This window comes from Lipotes vexillifer, unplaced genomic scaffold, assembly GCF_000442215.2.
Source record: "Lipotes vexillifer unplaced genomic scaffold, Lipotes_vexillifer_v1.1 scaffold1882, whole genome shotgun sequence".
Lineage (NCBI taxonomy): Eukaryota > Metazoa > Chordata > Mammalia > Artiodactyla > Lipotidae > Lipotes > Lipotes vexillifer.
In genome coordinates, this window is record NW_006790422.1 from 472,993 (window position 1) to 480,794 (window position 7,802).

The window sequence follows — 7,802 nt, forward strand, 5'->3', positions numbered from 1 at the left end:
TTTCCCTATAAATATAGCTAGGTAGCTAGCTAGCTAGATGCAAGGATAGATATGGATAGATAGATATGAACATACACTCACACATACAAAGACATACATACATTAGCTATCCTATAGGAAGTTGTTTTCTATTTATATGCAGCATGGTCTTAGTTGTAAAATGTAAAGTCTGAAGTGAATATAGTTGTGGCAGACTTCCCTTTGTGGTGTTAAGGTTATCTGAAGGCCATTATAAAAAGGAAAGGAAAAAAAAAAAGAAGCAACAATAGGTAGTATATAGAAAGAATTTCACTAAATTTTTTTCATTTCAGGCAAACATAACTAAAAACTCTTAAACCATAATAGCTTGAACATTGTATTCTCTCTTTTAAATAGCAGTATAAAAATACAAAATTCCTAGAGACTCTTTGGCCAGCCAAGTGTAAGGATAACGAAGGAAGCAGAATTGCTTATTTGAAGTACTGATCCTTCAACTCATAGTACAGCTCAGTTCAGTTTTACTGGTTGCTAAATAAACAGTATCAGACTTGGAAATGCATTTAATGCATGACTCAATTTCCATAAAAGTTAATTTCCTGACTTTCAGTTTGATTGCATCAGAAGTTACTCAGTAAAGGAGGGCAAAACAAAGCCAGTCACTCTAGCTTTGGAATAATTAAGCAGTAATTTGATCAAACATTTCCTTCCTTCCTGTGTATTTCTCAAAGTCACTATTACACTACAAATTTTAGCAGAAACATTTTTAATGGGCACAATCTATAAGGGAAATAGTCCACAGTAAAATGTTTCACAATCAGGGTTGGCAGCACCATCCTGAGACCACATTTTACTGCTATTTTTAGGATGTATTCCAGATAAACCTTTGATTTTCAGGCTTTTGAATGGTCAGTTTACAGGAGTGAGAGTCAACAGGACCAATTTTCACATACAAGCCCAATATAGAATTAAGTTTACATATTTATTTAATTATAACACTTAAAAATTAAATAATGCAGTATTATAACTTTAGATGTTATTTTAATGCAATATTTTGTTAACATATTGATTTATAAAATTTTGACTGTGTAATGCTATTCCAGTGTGTAATGTTATTCCAGTGTTTTTAGTCTGGATGATGCTATTATAAGTGATGAAGAAAGGGGGATTCTCAATCTTTGATTTCTTGGAGTCCTGGATCAGTTGCCTTTGGTAAAAATGTATTATTCATAAAATTATATGAAGCTGTCTTTACTGCTGCCCTCTAACTTTTTGGGGAGCACCTTCTTACATACCATTCCATTTCATTACTGAACAAAAATAAAAAGTATGTTTGAATCCTACTTGCCCACATTGGAAATTGCTCTTTCTTCTATCCCCCCAAATAAACCCTGCTGTCGCTTTTACTTTGCAACTCACTGGTAATTTTTTTTTTTTTTTTAGTCTTCATTGTTCACCTCCACTAAATGACTTCTCATCTGACTTGATGTGTACAACTTGTTCTTCCTTCCTTATTCCCCACTCCCACCCTGTCTCAGAAATCTCAGAAGCCTTTTGGCCTATGATGCAAACATCTGATAAGCATCCTCAAAGCTCTCCAGGCCTACGCAGTCTTTTTCTATCTTCATGATCAACTAAAATTTTACTGTTTATTCTCTCAGCATCCCATAATTCCTATTGGCAAATGCATTTCACTGTCCTGCTTCCGCGATTTACAGCAATCACCCCCTTGTTATTTTCAGGTGCATTTCTTCAAATGGAGTAAATGGGAGCTCAGAGAGTATCTCCATCTTCTTCTGGGAGACAGAGCTGCATCATGACATTCAGGGCTTGCAGCCTTGTCTCCACCAATCTGGTCTGTAACTTGAACAATGAGTCTCAGTCTCCTCATTAGTGAAATGGGACTAACGATACCTATAATACATCATAGCGTTATTAGGAAGATTACATGGACAAAATTTTCAAATTTTTCATGGTGCGTTGTAGGTATTGACCAAACTTGGTATCATTTCCCCTGTTCTAGGAAAATCATGTGTGAGTAAAAAAGGAACTATGCTCAGTTATAATACTCTAGATTTTTAACAAGCTGTGTGAATCTATATGTAATTATATAACAGAATGAAGACATCTATACCTGTCCACTATTTAAAAAATAAAAATTAATCCAAACTTGCGGATTGGGGCTATATTTTTCCCTAAGTTCTTCTTTTTTTACTAGACAAACTATAAAAGGCTCGCTGACCTCTGCCAGTCATTTAAAATTTTTAATGTTTGTGTATAATATTCCCATTATTCTCAACATTGGTTTAATGTATATGCAAATTATTAGTGAGTTATAAAATAAAACATTTATAATTGAACTGGACCTTATAAATCAACTAGGAAATCCTCTCAATTTCCAACTGAGGACGCTTCATCCCAATACACTGTGCCGACTTAATAGCACTGGAAGCCAGATTTTTGACAATTAATCCACTTTTTTCTAATATTTGATACGTTGATTTTTATACAACTCAAATGAAGTTATATTTTAAAGATATATACTTTACTCATCTTCACCTTTGATCACAGAGCAAATGTTAAAAGAATTAACTGAGTGATTTACATTTTCAAATTTCCCCTCAGTGATAAATGGAAATACTCAGTAGTTCTTTATGAATATTCTGTGGATTATAGCTCTATAATGTTGACCAAATGCCTCCAATTTTAAGAAAATTTTAAGTTTAGAAATTTAGTAAAAGCCCTAGCTTTCAAAAGACATAATTTGTTTTCTTATAATAAAGTCTATTTGTATCTTGTATCCGACAAAAATTTCTTTTTATAATAAAGAAATGTAAACTACAACTTTTCCTCTACTGATTTATATAGATATGAATCTCTTAAGATACAAACAACCTCCCAGAACTGCCATGTATTTATCAAGTCCACTTAAAGAATGTTTCCAAAAAAACATAACTTGGAATAAATTTCCCCCGTTATACTCCATAAGCTTGTTATCCTAGGAGGAACACTGGTCTAACATGCCATTCATTTACCATATGATTACTAAAGGAAGGTGGATAGGTGAAAGTTGGAGTTTCGTGTGGTATTTAATTTTAGCACTCCAAATGGACAGATTTAGAAAAGGAAGTTGTTCCTATCTTTCAGCAAAACTTTGATGCCATTTTACAAAATTTAGCTTTGATGCCTTTTCTTTTGTCCCATCTAACAAACTTTCTTAAACTATAGGTACACTGAAAATACAAGTCTTTAACATATAAACAATGAGCTAAATACTTAAATATATAAAACAAGCAAGAATAAAAGTTTTGAGAATTAGATTTTGAATTTTATAAGAAAACTTGACTTCACCCACTCACAGATATTTGAAGAAGAACAGCTATATGTTAACAACTAACATTTTAACATCATAATTATATTTAAACAGCTCCTATTTTAATATCATAATTTAGACAATAGGATGCAGAAAACGGTAAGGCATACTTTGGTTAAGGCACTTCTTTGGGCCTCTTTGTAATGAATTAATCCTTGCAGAGTGTTGTGCAGACAACTCAGACCATATTAGAAGCTCAATTGATGAAAATAACAAAACAAGACAAAACCAGTTCTACTTCATGGAGCCATAGAGTTACTTGTTTTCCCTCTACTTTTCCTCCTTTCCCCTTTACTCCCAGATAACTCTACTGAAGTCTTCAAAACGCAGCAAAATCTTCTCCCTGTCTCCCTCCTTCCCATCTCTGGCCACCTCTTCTCAACTGCAACCACTCATTTTTGTGTTTCCTGTTATGCAAATCTTATATCATCGGTAAAATTTATATCAAATACTGCCTTGTATTAAAGTTATTAGTATACTTATGAATCTTCCATAAGAATCGCTGAGTCAAGAACTGTCTTAGACATCTATGTACATCCCTTTTCCCCCATAGTTCACAACATGATAGGCACTAAACTCATGTGTGTTAATTGAATTGACATTCTTAGTTTCCCTCTCATAGCTAACAACCTTAGGAAGAGTGAGATATTTATTTATGATAGTTATTAGTGCATGTTTGAAATTTAGATAGTGTACAAAATATGTATTATCAGGCTGTGCTATTGTAGGGGGCGGGGATGAATTTGTTAACCAAAATCAAAATTATTTTATCTAATTCCTTCCAAGTAAGAGGACTACTTTTACCAACATTTAAAAGAGCACAACAAAAAATCCCCCAAGCCTATTACAAGAAGAATCAATAACAAGAGACTGGTTGACAAGTAAAGGACAGGATCAAAGATAGCAAAGGTGTTGCTTCATATCTGGTCAGTCAGTGGCTATACATACAAACACACACACATGCACTTGCACACAGAAAGGAGGTAGGATATTATCACCAGAAAGATTAGAACATGTAAGAGATTCTTGGATCTAACACTCAAAGGTAAAGATGTCTAAATTCGATCCTTCGTGATGCCTTCATGAAGAAATAAAAGGCAACAACACCAACAAAAACTAATGCAAACTAGCTAATCACTATCAATTTGCATTCTCATTATCATCCTAAACTTTCAAATTAAGTTCTAGAAATGGGATTTTAAATTTTCCTACAGACAAGAAACAGTTGAAACTTAGTTGGTATTATATAAAAACAAGATCAAGACCTCTACTTATATTTTCCTATCAGAGGTTAGACAGAGATCCCCAAATGTAAGATAAAAAATGTAAACAATCATTATAGAAGGATTGAATTAATTTAATATCTACTGAGCTGTTCTGGCTCAGATATTGTTCCAGGTAACCAGAATACAGACATGACAACAGACAGTACCTGCCCTCTGGTGCACAACATTTAATAGAAAGGGCACAGGAGAATAAATGGTTAGGACAGATTATAAAAGGAGCAATTGAAATTTAAATACCTTTCTATGCTATACTTAATTCCTGCTCAGAGTAACTGGGCAGGAAAAGTTTCACAGAGAAAGTGTCACTGGAGCTGGCATTTGAACAATGAATGGAAGAAAATATCAAGGAAAGACACAAAATGTAATTTAGGTTATATTTAAGGATGATTTGTTTTCCTTTTGAGAGGCATAAAAGTGGAAACAAGATAATATTAACCCTACTGTCTTTACTGACTAACATAAGGTTGGCTCTTACCCTGGAAGATGGAGGAGAGATTCTCCAAGGTAAAGTAACAAAACCCAAAGTTAAAATAAGTATTAGCACAGAAGTAAGAAGGTAAGGACAACAATATAGTAAATTAAATTTTTTTTAAAGGTGACATATACCTGAGCATAATATTTGGATTTGTAACGGTGATATCAAGTACATGAATAAATAAATAAATAATATATGCAAGAAGTATATTTTCACTGATTTCCAATCTCTTATGTTTAAGATGTTTTTTAACTACTAGAACTTCAATTTGTAGGCAAAACAGTGCCTGTTCCATATATATGCTCAAGAAACTGTTTCAGTCAATGCCTAGAAAATGGGTAATTGGGTAAATGTAGTACTAAAATACAAATGGAACAAATATGGTGCTCATGTAAGAAAGAGAAAATGGAAAATTTAAGGCCAGAGAGTTGTCAGGAATTTATTTTAGTTCTAAATTGGTACACAAAATGGTCTATATTCCCTTATGTTTATGAGATTTACACTCACTCTAAGATAACAGAATATATTTGGGTTAACATACTGGGCTCTGTCACTTTCTACTTCTCTCAAACTATCTCCAATCTTCCAATCTTTTGAATTCAATCACTGCAATTATACCAATTCTCTTAGACATCCACTGCCCTCTCCTACCCTTTCTCTACATATCTGAATTCATCTAGACATGCTCATTAGCCAAAGACAGTTTTGTCATTATGAAGTACTAGAAACAGAGATAAATCCCCTGAAGATTTTCTGATCCATTTCTTGACCTATTTAAAAAAATAATCAGGTTCCCTAGCCTTCATCATAAAGAATTTCTATCATAATAAAAGGGGCTGATAAACAGAATAGCCATTTGCTGAATTATCTAGATCTGTTCTAAGACTTCAGCAATATATGGATCCTAATTGACAACTTTCTTCCTTCTGAAATAAATAAGTAGAGTGATGGCAAATAGAAAAAGGAGGAACTTTAAGAAGTATTTACTAAACCATATAATGGGATTCAAGGGAAATAAAATATGCTAATAGAGTCCTTTGAACTCCCTAAAATACAATTCATTCCTTAGTTTCAATTTTGACAGTCTAAAATATGAGTGTTTTGAAACACAAAATTAATAAGGGTCCAATTAGCTCTTGAATTCTCAAACTTAAACATATATACTCCTCAAAATTAAGAAATCCTGTCATATCTTTATTTGCCTCAATTGTATGTTATTTTTCACTAATTAGGAAGAACAAAATTAGGGAAGTATGCCTCTCTATGTTATCTGCTAGCTAATAATTCAATGAAAAAAAAAAAAAAAACACGCTGTTAGGACCCAAATGTGATTGCTGTAAACATTTAAAAATCACCATCCTAAAGCCAACCCAAAAAAGTACCCAGTGTTCAGATACATATTATGCATTTAAAATAGTTTTTAGAAGGTTCCCTTTACATTACTAACCAGTTTAAAGATAATAAAGCAAGAATAGGCTTCCTGATGCTGTTTTTAATGACAATCATATCTGCCTTATAATGTTAATGTGTTCTTAAAGCCATGTGTACTCTTGTATCAAGGAGATGTTTTCACTTCATGTGTTGGATCACTGCTTTTCAATATAGCTGAAAAGACTGTTGACTGGGTTCAGCTCATTGCACAAAGCGTGAAAGGCCCAGTGATTACTAATGAAAGAGAACGGTCAGAGTTAAAATCCATAATCCCAACCTCTAGAAAGGTATCTTCACATTTTCCGTTCAGCATCTTCCTTCTCTTCAAACACTCAAACTCCTAACATCTCCTCTTTTCCTCTCTAATCAACCAAAAAATCCTATACTATTTCCTACCATGAATTTTTCCATGGTGCCTACTCACCTATCCATCAAAAATGCCACTGCTATCTCTGGATTAAAATGGTCCCTCTCTCAACTCACTTGCAGACAAGTAACAAAGATCAGACAATACAGGAAGTACCATGAGGTACAGGCACTGGTGAAGAAAGGCTTGGAACAGAGCAAGTATGAGTATAAGGAGGCTACAGGAGAAGAAAAAGTGAGAAGAAAAGGAATACAGCTTATGAATGGAAAAGTTAAGAAGGCAGCAGAGAGCCTAAGATACTAAGACTTAAGAGTAAACAATAGGAATAAAATACAGCCTTGCAAAATAAAATATATGCTTGAGTAATCCATTTCAGTGAGAATAACAAGACGTAGGTTTTAAAAAGCACAATTAGTTTATGTATATATACATAAAGACATTTAAGCCTCAAACAATAAACAAGCATTGCTGTGAATGAAGATCAATAGAGCTTCCATATTTTTTTTCCTTTTTTTTTCTCCAGAATTGTCCTTTAGTTGTCGTAAAGCAATATTCTGAAATGTTTTGGGGGACAAAGGTAATCTAATTCATAAAGTTGTATCTATACCCAGTTTCTAATGGTAAAATATTTGTCTTTTTTTTGTGTGTGTGGTACGTGGGCCTCTCACTGTTGTGGCCTCTAAGTCATTTTTAAACTTCCTTTTAGCATCCTCTCTATTCTGTTAATCTAGCAGAGGCTCCTCCTAACTTTTGTGTTTACTTTTTTTTTTTTACATTTTTATTGGAGTATAATTGCTTTACAGTGGTGTGTTAGTTTCTGCTTTATAACAAAGTGAATCAGTTATACATATACGTATGTTTCCATATCTCCTCCCTCTTGCGTCTCCCTCCCTC